At 36.0% G+C, this 17,693-nt stretch overlaps 1 protein-coding gene across 6 annotated transcripts in view; it reads right to left on the reverse strand.

Moving 5' to 3' along the window:
- LOC132195450 (cell adhesion molecule Dscam2-like) overlaps positions 1-17,482 on the reverse strand; it is an 82,293-nt gene extending 64,811 nt beyond the window's left edge. For all 6 annotated transcript variants that reach the window (XM_059617453.1, XM_059617452.1, XM_059617451.1 and 3 more), the window contains exon 1: positions 17,412-17,482. The gene's annotated coding sequence lies outside the window, so the exon portion shown is untranslated. The remainder of the gene's footprint in view (positions 1-17,411) is intronic.
- Between the last annotated feature and the right edge of the window lie 211 nt (positions 17,483-17,693).

Raw genomic sequence — 17,693 nt, forward strand, 5'->3', positions numbered from 1 at the left:
GAACTGGTTTGTCTTTGCAACTAACTTCAATTTCCCGGTCCCGCGTCCCGTTCCCGTTGCTCTTGAAGAAAACGTTACCGGTCCCGCGGGAAACTACTTTATCGGTAGAATAAAATAATGCATTAAGTTTTAAATTTTCTCAGTGAGAAAAATATTATTGTGGGATTTCAGTAAATTGAAAGTGGTCCTCACAGGCAAGGATTTCGAATGGAAATAGGAAATTGATTTCATTAAACGACTACATTCATGAAAGCCAACCAAATTCAAAAGCTAGTGTTCATGAAATGCCCCAAAATCATAAATTGCAATCTGGCCTTTTGTTCGGAAAGCGGTCGGTGGCTCCATTTTCGTCCAAAATCGATATGGCCGTTTATTTCATCGAACGGTGCGCCCCGTAATTGTGTTGCAAATCGTCCATTTGGAATGGCTTACTGAACTGTGAACAGCAGCCAAAGAGAGCAAAAAACTCGCCCCTAAAATGTGCGTGCGTCTCGGGAAAGTTAGGAGACGCTGTGCTATTTTTTCCTCGTGTCCACGCGGTTTGTTTTCAGAAGGAAGCGGCAGACATTCATATGAAAATTATACCGTCACATTTAACTGGCATTATATGTATTCTTGGGAGAGCGAGCAGAGAAAGGGCCCCGGGTTACGCTGACCAAAAAGCTGCTGCCGCCGCCAAAGCAAATCCGCTATTGATGCTTTTCCAGAGCGAGAGAAAGGGCCTCTTCCTTTGTGGCCTCGTTTTTCAGCGGAACGGCGTTTTATTCACGACTTATAAGGAAGCCGAAGAAGCCAAGGTTGGCGCTTTTCTGCTGTTTATTGTCTGCACACGCCGCCGGATGAATTATTATTTGATAAGCGCGGCGGATTAGAGCCTCGGTGCTCTCTTCCTAGTTATTAACAGCGCAAACTTGTCTTGCCAAGTATGAGCCGAGTGCTTTAGCTCCACACTAAAAACCCGGCCCAAGATTTTCCCACCAAAACCTGCCTCTTTTAAATGAGCGAGCGCATCTACCGCCTGCTGGGGAAGTGAAAAAATGCACTCAAACACCATCCATCACCAAAAGTTTGGTGATTAAGAGCGATAAATTTTAGGAGTTACTTTTGATCAAGTGCGAGGCGGATAGATTGCGAAGGTGCGTTTATGCTTGAGGTACTTGAAACTTTTACGAGCGGAGAAAGCACTAAATTAAAACCAAAGAAATGGGAATTCTACTTATCTTATGCGTGATTTGAATTTTTGAAAATAAATTTATTGGGTATAATGGGAAAATTTTGTAAAAGCAAAACATTTAGAGCAGGAAATTGTTTTTACAATCTGAATATATTTTTTTTTGAAGAAGTTGACACTCGAGGAGATGATCATGGAAATGAAGATATCGGGCTTTTCCTCGTTGCAAAAAATTGTTTTTATTCAAAAACAAACGGCTCTACCAGTTTCGGTCACGGTCTGCGACCCTATTTCATGAGCAAGAAAAAAAAACAAAAAATCAGCAAATTGAAAAAACACCATATTTTAAAATAAAAATTAAAATCTTAAAAACTAAAAAAAAAAAACTATATGATTGAATATATTTTTTTGTTATTTTAATTTTATTAAATTTTATTTATTGTTAGTTTGCAGAAATTGACACATGAGGAGATGATCATGGAAATGAATAGATCGGGCTTTTCCTCGTTGCAGAAATCGTTTTTTATTCAGTCAGCGAGCAGCGCGTTTGCTCATGAAATAGGGTCGCAGACCGTGATCGAAACTGGTAGAGCGGATTATTAAAAAAAAACAATTTCTGCAACCAGGAAGAGCCTAAACTCTTCATTAACATTATTTTTATTAAATTGCAGTAAATTAAAAATTATTAAAATTAATATTAGTGTTATAATAACAATTTTTAATCAGAACCGTAATATTAAAAATTTATTTCAAAAATGAGTTTTTAATAATTAATATTTTTTTATTAAATATTTTTGATATATTGTATTATTTTTTAAACAATTATTTTTAATAAATGCGTTTTGTATTCTCTTTCCCCCCCCCCCTTTTTTAAGAATTTAGTTATAATTGTCGTTCTACTCGCTCTATTAAAGATTAATCTTGTTTTACGAATATTTTTGATTTGATTCAGGCCTTCGCTGTGTCGTCTGTATAAATATTATCAATCACACATCAGTCTTATTAATGTCACCTATTTTACCTTACGAAATATTTAATACAAAAACTGAAAAGCCGCCTTAATGTAAAAAAAGAACATTGGGCTCACTGGACAAAATGATGATATATTAGCTAAAACTGGACATAATCACAGCGGAGGCTCAATTTGTTAAAACCCAAAAAATGCTACGCAAACAATGCCCCACTCGTGTATGTTTGCCCGGCTCTCGGCAATTACAAATTGCGATGCATCCATCTGGAAAAAAGCAGCAACGCGCTACTCAATTTGTCGCGGTGCGACCGCCTCAGAAAGGACGGTTGCCATTTATCACTGCCCCGCGTTTCGTTTCGCCCGACTTTTCTTGCGTGCAGATTTTTTCCCACAAACTTTTGCGCTCCGAGGTTGAGAGAGTGGAACAAAGGCGAGAGTAAAGAGTTGGCGCAGCTATTTTCATTAGGGCGCTGCTGTTTTGACATTAGAGGCCCAAACACTTTTAGCGAGAGCATTTAAATAATGAACCATTACTGCTGCGTAATGATGATAGGGGTTGAGTAAAAGTACAGCCTTGCGCAAAAAAGTACTCGCACACGTGACTCGCGCTCTCTTCTCTCGTCGTGTAATAAAAAGTAATTTTAATGACAAATCCCTGCGGTCTAACTTTTGCACTCTCTTGTATGTGTTTTGTTTTTCATTTTCGTCTGCCGAGAGGCGAAACAAAAACTCGTTGTTTTCTCACTTTTTTTTTCTCACCAACAGGAAAAAGAACCCACAGACATATCAAAGCCGCGAATCTTTTATGTTTGTCTCTCTTTCTCTCGCTCGCGCATATATAAGGATAATGCGCCGGCTGCACACACACAACATACACAGCCTTAATGCTGATTACACATACAACTTCAAACGGAGTATTTTCGCACGACTGATTCGTCCTTTGTGCGCTGCGGACGAGACAAAGCGCCCAAATATTTAGTCTGCCAGCCTCACAAAGTCCACCAACTATGTTCAACTGCGGTGCGAACATTTCACAGACACGTCTGTGACCAATTTTGTATTTTTGAATTCTGCTCCAAAGGAAAAAATATTAAGGCTTTTATCCTGGCTGCGAGTTTGAAGAATAAGACCGCAAACTTTGGTTATAAACAGGCAAGGTAAGTAAAAGCTTTTTAGAGCTCAGATGAAGTGAGGAAGTGGAGAATATTTAAAAAAAAAAAAAAATCTTTTAGAAAAGACGGTGCTTCTTGTGCTCTCTAAAAATATCTTTCATGGGAGTTAATTTGAATAAATCATTATTATAAAATGCATTTCAGAAGAGTTCAATTTTATAAAAAAATAATGAGTAAACATTGTGGTTTGAGAGCAAAGGTTATTAAATTAGTTCTCCTGATATTCATTATTTTGAAGAAATTGACACTCTAGGCGACGATCGTGGGAGAGATAAAAAATCGGGCTTTGTCCTTTTGGGAAAGTTGTTTTTTGTTAAAAACAAACGGCTCTATCGTTTCGGTCAAGGTTTTTGAAAATTTGTTTCAACGAGTATAATGCCTGTTTTGATCAATTCCATTAATATTTGTTTGTTTTAGTATGAAACTTTAACTTTAAAAACTTCTAGGGATTCTCTGGAATGCATTACTTTCAAATCTGTGTGTCAAATGAAAATGATAATTTCTTTAAAGCAGTTCTGAAAAAGCAATATTTTGAGCAATACTAATGTTTTCTTTCTATCTTGATTTAAAATTTTTGTTTTGCTACTTATTTGGATGAGTTCATGTATGAGGCATAGTTGCCCTAATATCGAACACAATAAACATTTCTTGAAAGTAAAAAGTGAATCATTCCTCATTCCATATTTTTAATTTTAGCGGCCTTGACTTTTGAAAAAAAAACCACAATTTAACATAAACTGGTAGAGCCATTTGTTTTTGAATAAAAAGAATTTTCTGCAACGAGGAAAAGCCCGATCGCTTCATTTCCATGATCATCTCCTCGAGTGTCAAGTTCTTCAAACAAATTCGACTTTGGTACGGGCCTTGACTTTTGATTGAAAATATAATTTGAAATTGTTTGAAAATAAAATGAACGCACAATATCTTCTTTGGCAGACCAAGTTTCCATACTTGCTTGAAACAATGAACTTGCGTCTGCTCACACTAAATTAAACCCTTTCAGCGGGCGAGTCGCAGAGGCAGAGGCTTTGCGCCAGTTTTAAGTGCTTACGACGCGAAAAACATTAATTAGACTACCATCGCATTGTTTTATTTAAGCGCGAAATTGCGCAAGTGTGCGAGGCGCGAGATGAAATTCGCCGTCGTATGTGTGCAGTGCATGTGCCATGGGGAGCGCATGCAAAATTCCTGCTGTTTAATTAAACACGGCAATAAATCTTTCTCTCAAGATCTGGTTGCGAGATAAGACTGACTGATTAAGCGCCGCCGCCTAGCCTGCTGTTGCTTAAATAAGTAATACATCTGGAAGGATTTAATCGCTCTTATAATGCAAGCGAGATACACACACACGCGCGCGCCGACGACTAAATTATGTATTCTAAGTAGCTCGGCTGGAGTTACTTTGACGAGAGAGCAGGAGACGCGCCGCGTTGCCTGTTTGCGCAAAGGTGGACCGAGTGAGTGAGCAAATGTCTGCACACAGTTGCAGCGCCTTGATAAACTTTAACAATAACTAGCTTAATCTTTAACTAACTTATTCTTCCTACAAATCAATTAAATGGAATTTGAAATCTCCTGATTAAAAAAAAAACGTTTAAAATTAAACATCAATCAATATTGAATTATTAATTATATTATTATCAAACATCAATAAATTATAATTTTATTGTAAAATATAATTATTTCATGGAAGCAAATTTTAATCTGAATTTTCATCTTTCCAATTTTACTTGCAGCCTTAAAATGTTAAAAAGCGAATAATATATTTTCGCATAAGAATTGCATGCAAATTAAATAGCAGAAATAGGATGATTTATTCATTGCCGACATGAAAATAAATATTTAGTTTCATAATTTATAAATATTTTTTGTTTCTTTTTAATGAATCAATATTTTGCTCTACTAAGAATATCATCTAAATAAAGTAAACACTTACTATTTTTTTTTTGTTAAATTATAAAATTAAATAAAATTTATGTATAAAAAAATTAAAACATAAATTAAACTAAATATAAAAGAATTATTAATTATAAACAAATATTATTTTACAATTTTTAGAAACTATTATTTAGCGACAACTTTAAATTGAAAGTAAACAAAGTATAATTTTAGCATTTTTAGATTTGTTTTTTTGTCCAAATTGCTACATTGCAGTGCTTAAATTTTAATGTTGAAAACAATTTATCTGAGAAAAAAGGGAATTGTTGGACAAAACGGCACCACCACTAGCAAAACAATTTTGCTAAAACTTCCCAGATCAAAAAGACCCCATGATCCGTCGCAGTAAGCTTTAATTATTGAAACAACATTCAAATATATTCACCAATAACAAAATGTAATAAACTTTTATATGATCATTGGCAGGAACAACTCGTTCCAAAGCAATATAATTTGCAGAGGACGCTTCAGATGCACCACTAACTCACCCATCAAGTCCGTTTCTGTTTCGATAAGCAATAAATTTAGGTTCCATACTTCTCTGTCGGAATAGTTTGTTCGTCCTGCGCCTGAAATCTGCTTATCGGGCAGAGCCGAGCCTGCTGCCGAATCGTGCGTGCGATCCGAATCGATAATAATATACAGCAGGCGGGGCAGTAAATCATAAAGGCTGTTTTTGCGAGAGCGACTGGCAAACGCAGTGTGTTGTGTGTAATCCGGGTGTGTTTGCGAGCGCGCGAATTTCGCCCGAAGAGCCGTGCGGCTGCCTCGGGCCGCCAAAACAACGTCGCAATTGACGTTAACACGGACAATAATGCAGCTAATCGCTCTTCTATGGCCCGGACAACAACGAGATGCGTTTCATTTGCAGCCGATAGCGTTGTGCCAATTCAGACAATCGCTCCTATAAAACATTTTCGAATTTCCGGCCAGAGATGCAGGGAATTCTAGAACAAGGAATTTTAATGGAACGTAGGCTGTGTTTGTGTGTGCAAAAGTATGTATGTTATAAGTTTGGGCTGCTGCAGCACTTTGAGCTCGCTGGCATTCTTTCGCCATTAACCTCTGGCGATTGCTCGGCCGTGAAACTGGAAAAGAGAAGAAGCAGCGAGAGCAGCCGGCTGGGGAGAGAAAGTTGCGGCCCGAATTGCGACCAACACTTTGAGGCGGACGCCGGCTCCACCATCAATCCTCTCGAGCCGAAATAAAAGGCCGTTTTAAATGGGAAATGCAGATAAATTCCGGCGGCGAGCCCTACAAACCCTTTGCCTCTCTTTTTGTGCTTGAAAATTGAAAATTCTAATTAAATGTTTTTCCTGTAAAAATAATTAAAGAGATTGTAAACTAAATTCAGGCTCCTAATATGCTAAGATACACACTTATGCAAAAAAAATTCATCAATGTCATGAATTATTTTTTAGAATTTATTTTAATATTTAAAACAAAGTTTTATATTTAAATTATAACTTTTATATAATTTAAAAAAAAAAAATTTAAAACCAATATTATTTATGTATTTTGATAAAAAAAACAGACATTAAAATGTATTTTGTTTATTATTAATATTTTATTTTATTTCAAAATTTATATATTTACAACTTGTTTTGAAGAAATGATCTTTGTAGTTAGTATAATTATTTTTTGTATGACACATTTAATTTATATACTAGTTCTTTATCAAAGATATAGAAATGTTGAAAAATAGCTTACTAGTTTCTTTCCAATGATATTTTTATTCAAATTGAACGGTCTGCTTGGAATATAATTAAAATTAAATGTAAAAACCTAACCGAGAGCTTTTTCCTTCCTGTCTGTAGAAGAGCAAACAAAATTAAATTAGTACCGGCGCAAAAACACTTGTGCTGCGCCAAAGCAAACTTGAGTAAATGAAGTTTTTGCGTGTTGACGGCCACTGCGGTTCGGCTATGCCAGTCTTCCGCATCCTTCCTTTTCATTTTATTCCCCAAAACCCACTCGCTCACTGGATAAAAAGAGGAAAATTTCACGCTTATTTCCATCTCCCCCGAGTTTGCTCTCCACGCAAAAGGGAAAATGTATTTATTATATGAGAGAAGCGCGCACGGACGGGCCGAAAGAAAGTGCAGGCTGGGGATTAGAATTGAGGCACTAGAGCCACCGGCACGCCGCTCATTTATCCTCATTGCGGGCGGCAACAACGATAAATTTTTATCTAGCAATCAGCCGCGAAAGCCTTCGAGGTGGAAAGAGAAGAACATTGGCGACACATAAGCCACCTCCGCACTAACTAAGTAAGTTTCCACTCTATAATAATAAAGCTGCGCCGCATAGCCCGTCGCTCACAGTTAATTCACTAAAAGAAAAAAGCGGGCTTGTCACGTTTGTTTTCATGCCAGGCAACGCGTTCCATTCAAATTTCAACGACGTTTTGGAGCAAGTGTGAAATTCTGTGTTAATATTTCGCAGAGACGAAAGGTGTTAAGAGGATTTATGGGTAAAACCAGGAAATGGAAGTTATTGCCGAAAAGATTTGGAAAAAAGCCCAATGAAGCAAGTCCAAAAAGAAAAAGTTAAATTGTGAATTAATACATAAATAAAATGAACATAAATTCACATTTGCAGCGATAATTCTACTTTGATTTTCTAATTTATAATATTAAATCCAGGTTATAATTATAATCACAATTCACATGAATAATAATTTTGCAACACACTGAGCACAGTTTTACGAGCGTCCATTTCCCCGATGCGATTTGCGAAATTTTTGACCGCGAATAGAGAATTTGCAATATCTCGTTTGAAAATATTGGGCTGTGACTAAAACACGACGCAAATGGGTCGTTTACACTTGGTCGGTGTTGAAATTGTCCGCGGCACCGAATTTGGAATTGTTTCTATCTATTGCTGATAGATAAATTTTACATTTGCAAATCGAGTTGATGCAAAAATCAGCAAGCCCCGATAGGAAAATCTATTTATACTGTTGTGCTCACGTCCTCTGTGTTTGCAGCATGTCGAAATAAATTCGCCATAGCAGCGAGTGAGCGAGCAAGCGAACGGGCGACGCCGGTGCTATTCTAATGAGCAAACACTCTGCAGCACCAGCAAAAATATACGTACACTTGCACCATATATTTTGGCTTCGGAACTATACACACGCGCTTGAAAGATGTACCAAGAGGGCTGGTGCAATAAAATTATTCTTATATCTTTTTTCTCAGAGAGGTAAGTTTTGGTAGAAATAAGAAATTTGGAAAAAATGATTAGATAATAATTAAAAAAAAAAGTAAAATTTAGGGTGGGTCCGAATATCAGGGAAACGTTTCTCGAGAAATGATTCTAGAGAAACGTTTCTAGAGAAAAGATTCTCGCGTAAAGATTCTCCAGGATCGTTTCTGCCTTTAAAACTCAACTAAAGAATCGTTCCTTGAGAATCCTTGCGCGAGAATCTTTTCTCGAGAAACATTTCTCAAGAATCGTTTCTCTGATATTCGGACCCACCCTTTGTCTTTGTTGACGACGAAGAAGTTAAAAAATTAAATTTGAAATTTTTACATGGAATTTTATGTATGTAAATTAAATAAATTATGATGGAAAGATTGATAAGATAACAATTTGTATGTAAACAATGTGATGTAACAATTTGGACAAATAAACAACAATAATAATAAATAAGGACTTCCTATATTACAATTTATTTTTTTTTACTACTTTTCTATGGCGATTCCGCTTTTTTTATACTTTACTTATTTAGCAATGTAATGGTTATAATGATTGGGAAATAAATGAACATGTAAATAAATAAATAAGAGATAAATAATTTACTAATATATATGTAAATTAGTAAATCAATAGATAAATAAAATAAATAATAATAAAAATTATTATTTATTTACAAACATTATTAAAAAATGAATAAATAAAAATTGCAACATAAAGTCCAAATCAGTTTCAATCTTTGTCAAATCCCCATTTGAATTTATATATTATTTTTTGTATTGATTATATCATATCAAACAACTAGAAAAAATGAAATAATAATTTGCATGGAAATGGAATATATCACCACAAATTTGCACGCAAATTGTGTTTGCATTTCCTCATCCCCTGTGGGCACAACGAGAACGTTCCGGTTCTTTTTTTGCTGGCTTTACAATCCAAATAGCGCTGAGCTAAGCAAATACAATCACTGACCGCTATGTTGCAGGACAGTGGCTAGCGGCTCTCCAATTCACCCATTATTTGGCACACTCGGCCTCTTTCTCTCGAATTTCCCTTTTTCCGTGGGGATATTTTTCCACACGTACATGCATAAAGGAGCACACAGGGTGCCGAGCGCGTCATCATACATTATTTTATTTCGCAGGCGGGGACGAGCGAGAGACACACTGACGGGTTTTTGCGCTCGCATATATTGCAAAGCCGACCAAACTAGCCGCGATAATGGAATATTATAAAAGTAAACATTAAATTTACGCCACGTGAGCGAATTGCAATTTGCCGCCGCCGCGCACACCCTAACATTAATGTCGAACGGCGCCAGCTTTTGACGGCGAAACACAAAGAACGAATTAATTTCGAAATCGTGTTTGTCCATCCAATATGCAAACTTGGGCTGATGTTTCGCGGACCGAGTTGCTGCTGTGGGTGCTGCAGCACGCATACCGTTCAAAGCACTTTGGTAAATGAACAATATTGTTCGAAAACGAATCCATCTATTTTCCTCTGCAACGTTCCGAACGTGCGGATAATGAAAATGGGAGGACGGCCATTATTAATTACATTTATCCTAACAAACACGTGTGGGCAAACGTGATGTAAGCTGTTGACCTTTTTATTTGATGAGAATTAAAATTTTTTTGTTAAATTAAAATTTGTAACTAAAATTTTTTTGTCCTTTTATTTTAAACGTGAATGATTGAATTTTTTTAATTAATAAAATTTTGCATATTTATTTTTTTATAAAATTTTAAAGGGTGTTTTCAACATATATTGTATAATGATGTGATATAAACATATTTGTTTCAATCTGCAAGTGTTACTATTTATAAAATATGTTGAAATATATAAATATTTGCATGTTTCATTCCCCACCCTGGGAACAATTGAAAACTAAAATTTAATCTTTCTTTGACTCTTGAGTAGGGTTCTACGTAAATTTATTTTAATTAAAATTACACATTTTATTTGCTGAAAAGCATAAACAAATTAAAATGAAAAAAAAAATATATGTGAACTTGCATATAATCACGTTAGATCTCTAAGATCTTGGTATCGCAAATGAGGAGTCGCCGTTATTTGTCCTAAAATCATTTGTCCTAAAACTGAATTCGTCATTTGTCCTAAAATCAAAGGTCCTAAAATAAATTGTCCTAAATTTTTCATTTCATTTGTCCTAAATTTCAAGTGTCCTAAAAATAAGTGTCCTAAAAATTTGAAAATCTTAACAGGGTTTATTGTTGGAAAAATTCAATCTATGCTCTGCAAAGAAAGGCAAAGGAGAGATTAATTGGATTGTTCGTTAACAGGGAGAAAATGCCAATAAATTTCTGATTCATAAAAATGAAAAAAAAATTTGATCAATAAACTTGAATAAAATTAAAATCCTTGGGATTTAAAATTAATTTCACTCTCTTTTAATCAATTTAATTTAAAATATTGAATGTATGGATGATGTATTTGGGCAGAGAATGCCCGGTGATACATTAATAAACATGATTTGAAACTAAAATTATTGTTTCTATTCATAATTTTTATTTTATCTTTCTGAATAATCATTTGTTGGCTAAACCAAAGAAAATATATTATTGAATAGCTCTTTATATCAATTTAACAAAAAATGTAATTATTTTCAAATAACTTCTATGCACGATTGAAATATAGGAATAAAATGTGATCTTAATTTTTCTGAGAGCTTTTGGCTATAAATAATACAACTGTGCAGTGATGAACCCGTATTAAAAAAGATAAAACGTGTTTTTACTGAAAGTAATTTGATAGGCAAAAGTAGGCCATCACCATCAGGCAAATTAATTTTCCAATACAACGTGTCTGTAAAGCAGCCGAAGGCGAGCGAAAAATTCGTTTGATCTCTTTGATAGACGAAATTGAAAGGCAATACGCGTCGATTTGCAACGTGGAAAGCGGCTTACATTCGCCAGATTTTCGGTTGCGAAAACCGGCAAATAGGCCGCGAGGATTTATATGTGTGTTTGTTCGGACGCCAGCATTGAATGATATCGGATCGACAGAGAGACAGAGTATTTACCTGATAATCAGCTTACGGTTTCCTACCCGTCATTTTATATTCTCTCATTTCCAAAGTCGCGTGTTTATCGATTTGCGGGGACGAACGAAAATGCCTGCGCGACTCCCTTTGGAAATGCAGAAAGTGTGCATTTGAGTTGCGAGGGCTTTTGACAGGCACATATATGTATGAATTCAGTATATACAGCAAACGACGGATTCAGAGCTGCTGCTGTGAAGTTCAAAACGTCACGAGCAGCCGAAGGGAACGAACGGGTGGTGGGTCATGCCCTGTCAAACAATGAGACAAAATGTTGCCAAACAATAAAGCAGCAATGGCTGCTGCCACCGCTGCTCTTTTCAATGCCGCGGCCAGATTCGTGGAAAAACAATGTGCATCAATCATTCTGGTTGAAAATTTTCAATGAAATATTGAATAAACTACAAATAATTGATTGATGGAAGAAGTGTGTACTTATGGAGGTGATTACAAAATTAAAGCATTGAGGGGCTTTTTCCTTGTATTTTTGATTAAATAAAGTTTAGAATTATTTTCTTCCACCATGAGAAATATTGAAAATAATTTATTAAACGCATTAGCTACTTTGATTAATTAATATGATGACACATTTGCTAGTGAAATCAAAATTTTTTAAACTAAAAAACAATAATTATGGCTAATTTAAATGTAAATTCAATGTAAATAAAATTCGAATTGTAGATTTTTTTTAAATTTATTGTAATTCACGATAATCTTCAAGGACTTGACAACTTAAATAAAATCCTCTCTTACAAGAGAAAATAATTTCTGATAATTTCCACATCACGTACGCCTGTCAAGCAAATTGCGTCAAAAGTGACAAGAGACTTGCCAGGCCGACTTTCGCCCCGCCAAGATTGCTTCAATTTTCATCTCGTGCTCGTTTTCTCAACTCGATCAGCGCCCGATCGATCATCTGCATTGTAATTTGCAATGGCTCGTCTTCCGTCGAGATGCTGAGGAGCAGCAATTCATTCACGCTCACGTGCGTTTACCTACAATTAGACCGAGAGATAATTACGGGCCGAGGTGATTGCAGCGGCGTCGCCAATCAGGCCACAGCTCTCGACTTTTTAATTAAGGAACGTGTGTTCGTCGATCGATCAGATGAGGCCCCCGGCAGCGAGCGGGTAGCTGCGCTGCCGGATGGGACGACGATCATGCGGTGCCGCCAATATTAGCATACGTTATTAAGCCCGGCTGCAATTCATTACCCAAATACGTCCGTGGATAAATAGTCGGCGCTGCATGTAAATAGATCTATCCATAGATGGAGAAGGGCTTTGCATAAGCGCTTCTGTAGCCGCCCGAGGGCGCTTGTTTCGCAGGGTGACACTTGATTGCTCCAGACTGGATTATTATATGACGAGGCTTTGAGAGTTTACAGTGTGCTCTGGTGAGAACCGAGTGTGTTTGTACAAGAAGAGTGAGTACATGGCGAATAGTCGCCAATGTGATATGTACAATAATGTTAATTGTAATGTATAAATGTGTCTGCGCGCTCGACAGAATGTCTACACAGCCTTTTGAATATTGAAATTGGAATATTTTACTCTTGACTGTTCAAAATTTATTTTATTTAAATGCAATTGAAAAAGATTTTTAAATTTGTCAACAAAAAATTAAATTGCCCCCATTTTGAATGAAAAAAAGTAATAAACAATGTGATGTAACAATTTGGACAAATAAACAACAATAATAATAATAAATAATAATAAATATGGCCGCCATCGGTGTTTGATGAAACTCGCCAATTAACGTGTGTCTTTGATGTTTGAAAATAGGAAAACATCGTGCCAAAGGAGCAATAGTTCGAGCTTTACTTGAAAAATCAGTTAAATCCAAGATTCCAATGTTCTACTTTTGAATGCAGACAAAAAGACATGAAAGCGAGTATAAATTATAACTGGAGTACCATTTTGAAGGGTGCACCAATTATCATTTATCTCTACTAAGACTGAACTTTATAGGGTGAATCGCCTTTCATCTGAAAATTTGTCTGAAAATGCCAACGGACTTCATCTGAAACTTTGGAAATAGTCCGAAAAAAAATCGGAGTTTATCCGAAAGGAAATAGGCCGAAAATTCACACAGTAGAAAACTTTTCAATCCCTTTAATTCTTCTCTATTTTAATTTTTATTGATTTTTCTTTTAAACATTAGGCTACATTCAGTTATTATTATTATTATTAATTATTTTTCTCGGTCAATACAAAATTTTAAATTGGAAAAAGTTACTAAAAAGTTAATTGTTTACAAACACCAGTAGTTCCATAATCTTTAAATCCACTCCTCTTGGTTTGATGAAAATAATTTTTGCATTACAGTGGTGACGTTTTTATTATTAATAATATTTAAGAAGAAGAAAATTTTGAGATTTCTTAAATCAATTTGAAGGTTTCTCGCAGTCGTTGTTGATTCGGAGTTTGATTGATTAGTGTGATCATGAAAATTAGATAACCGCGGCGAGCGACTGTTGTCGGCCGACCGCGCACTATTAGGCCTCGAAGCTGTCGACCATGATGAAAGGCATGCCCAAGTGCACCTATGTGCTTATTTGTGCGCGCACAGAGAGTTTGTGGGACGCGAGGAGGCATTAGGCCATGCACTCACTCCACTTGGCTAATCTATAAGTGCACGGCCGAGCAGACACACACACACACGTTCCATAGCGGCTTGAGTGACGCAGGCTTACTCATGTGTTTCTGTTTGATCCTGGCTGGCATAATCAGTCGTGTCGCTTTGATCAATCGCCAGTAGCGGCGCGCCCACTGCAAATTGTCACTATCAGCGCTCCAGTCCGGTCCACAGCCCCACTCACCTGCTTACCTAGTAATTGTATTTGCGCCGTGCTGCGCGAATTCATTTGCTTATATTTATTTATGCATGTCGACTGACCGAACGGCAGCCCGTTCATTATTCATCCGTCGCTGTTTGAAAGGATAAACTCTGATGGTGATTTGTATGTGGCCGATGCATATTCACATTTAATTCGACACGTGCATTAGCATCGGCCCGGTGATGAATAATTGGCCTCATTATTTTCCATCCCTGGATTATTTATGCATCGATTCATAGGCGCCAGCCTCAACAGGACCAGGACTTCATTACTTCCGGCTAATTATTTCTGACAACATTGAAAATTAATCACACTTTTTAATCTGCAAAAACTTGATAATAGTAATTATTTGTAAACAACATCCCTTCTGACAATATATTGTAATCCTGGTGCGATACTAAAATATAAAAAAATCTATTGAAAAATAACATATTCAATAATTATTTGAATTTTTTAACATATCTTTTACAAAGTTAAAAAGGAAAAATTAATGTGCATTCATTTTATAATTATGTTAATCAAATTTAGTTTATAAAAATGAGCAAAGGTGGCGAGACATTCGACGAGATTTTCAGTTAGAAATATGTACAGTATTATTGTAAAAATTTGAGCTTATTTTGTATTAAAATATAATTTTGCATTAACATTTTAATCAGTTTTAAGCTTCGAAAAGCGATGAAAAAGTTATGAGAATTGACAGTATTGTCCAGGGATCTGAAGTGAATATTGCAAAAATCTGCATATTATTATTATTATTATTTGATTCTATAGAGCAAAAATATGAAATGACCGTTTTAAATATAACTTCAACGTGTTTATTACTTATTGGCTGTCAGCCATTAATCCATCTGGCTTCGATTGCAAAGCTCATTGAATGTAAAACTGAAAACATTTCATCACTAATCGGAGGCAGCCTACCGTGTTTTTTTTTAATGCTTTTTTTTACTTCTCTGCGCGCATGCAATAATTACAAATTTAGTTTTGCTTTGATCGTCGTTTTTATTAAGCACCCTGCGTGTGCGGCGCATGATTAAAAGCAATTTTTTTTTTACGAATGAGGCGCCGGCGCGTTGATTGATATAAATTGAAGCTTGTGCAAAGCAGAGTAGAGAGAAAGCGAAAAGAGAGAAAAACGGAGCATTTAAATTGGAAATGTGCCCAGAGTGGCGTTGATTTAATGCACATACCTCACCGTACGCGGCCCAATTAAATCCCCAACATGGTGTCGCGCTGATTTATACCCGCGTTCGTTTCATTCGGGTGTGCAAATGCATGAAAATATTTTGCCTACGCCCTTAAAAGTGAGTGCGAGCAGAGAGAAAGCTCTTTTAATCATTCAATTTGCACACAACTTTTTCACGCAGAAAAATTGTTAACGCCAAAAAGCAGCGAGAGTGCTCTCCAACGAGCCGAACACGCTCTTGACGTCTATTTCAAAACACAGTAATTAATTAATTCTCCGTCAGAAATGGCAAATTAATCGCGTTTTTGTTCTTGCAAATAAAGCCCAGTTGATTGAAAGCAGTCACGCGCCTTCATTAAGTTTCATTCAGAATGAGAGTCGGCGAAAGTGAGGATTTAATTTGCTCTAATTGCCGAGTCAAAATTAGTCCTTCCGGAAATTTTTGAAATTAAACTTGATGTCGCTGTTATGCAACCGGTTGAGTTGGGGAGCTAAGCGCATTGCATACTTTCGAAACGGCCTGTCCTCTTTGCTTTGCAACAGCAACACTCGACGACTCTCTCTGTGCATAGTTGTTACATATTATGTAAGTACAAACACACTACGTATTCTTTAAGTGGGGATTTTAATGAGTTCGCTCAACTCGCTCTTACTCCGTTTGTGTTTGTCTCTCCCTCTGTTTAAGGTGCCGGCGCGACACAAAGCGGGCAAACTTGCCAGCTTCAATTGTAAGTTAATATTGCGCCTAAAGTTAACTTCTCGCCACTCTTGACCCCTTTCAACGTCAAGCAATGAAACCGGGTTTAATGTAAATTAGCTCTAAAATTTGATAATTTTTCATAGCCTTCCGATTTAAAATATTCATGCGATTGAAAGTGACATTTTGGACGTATCAAAGCAATGAAATTATTTTTAATAGAATTTAGGATGAATTTCAACCTTTTGGATACAGGAGGACTTATTGTTAGCTGGAAAAATCTGCCGAAGACTCATTAATCTGACTGGTTAATAATTTTTGTGTTTCTTTTTTTAATAACAATAAGGTTTATTAAGTTGTCGTTTTCTAAGTAGAAGTTTATAATGGTGTCAATTTTTAGCAAGAAATATTTGCTGAAATGTAAAGAAAAATTGCTGTAAAATAAATTTATCCCAATTTTACGGTTATTATTTGAAATTTAAAATAGCCCGCGTTTTAGCAACTTATTAGCCAGAGGTGTTGCCATTTCTTCACATTTTATTATTTTGACTCGTGAAGAAGAAACCACGATAAAATATGAGCTACTAATATATTTGATGCATACTACAAAATAGCTCCTCTTCTTTTAGGTCTTTGAGAGTAAAAATTTTAAAATTAGATATAATTATTTAATAAAATATTAGTATTTTTCAAGCAAATTAATTTCAAAGAAAACGACATATCAAAAAAAATTTTCTCCCACACAAGGTCCGCTCGTCAGAAAATTTTGATTGTTGTCGAGCTCTCTGATTGGGTACAACTTTTCTTGTACCCAATCAGAGAGCTCAAACAACAATCAAATCATTTTTCATTGTTGCTGATGCGCGGACCTTGCTCCCTCATATTCAATTTGATTTATCTTGATATCTTGACTACAAAGTGTTCATCATCATTTATCGAAAAAAAAAATTAAAAAGAAAATATAAGAAACCGTGCTTATTTTGATAGTAAATTAATTTATTATATAAAAATTTACAAGTTCAAAATGTGTTATGTTATTAAAATTAATTATTTTAAATTACAATAAAATAAAACACGAAAAGGATTATAAAAATTTATAAAATAAAGTCATTTAATTATATACTATGTCAACTTAAAAATAGAACAATTTTGTTAAAATCATTATTTGGTACTCACTTAGGTTGTCACGTGCGTGTGCGGTGAAAAGCGGACGTTTGGCGTGGGGTGGCTTCCCTTCGGGCTGTTTGGCCACAACTGAAGAGCGAGTGAGCGCGGAAGGCGAGCAAAGGGGTGCCTGCCGGTGGCGGCGGCAGCACCGTCGTCCTCGGAGTGAGTGACGGTCTCGTCAAAGGGCTCTCGAATCCAGGGTGCGGGGGCGGCTTATTATTTTTATACTACACGTAGAATTTTACTACTCGTGCAAGCTTTGTGCGCAAAATAAAAGCAAGTGGCGCAAAA

This window comes from Neocloeon triangulifer, unplaced genomic scaffold (assembly GCF_031216515.1).
Source record: "Neocloeon triangulifer isolate White Clay Creek 2 clone unplaced genomic scaffold, ASM3121651v1 ptg000009l, whole genome shotgun sequence".
NCBI lineage: Eukaryota > Metazoa > Arthropoda > Insecta > Ephemeroptera > Baetidae > Neocloeon > Neocloeon triangulifer.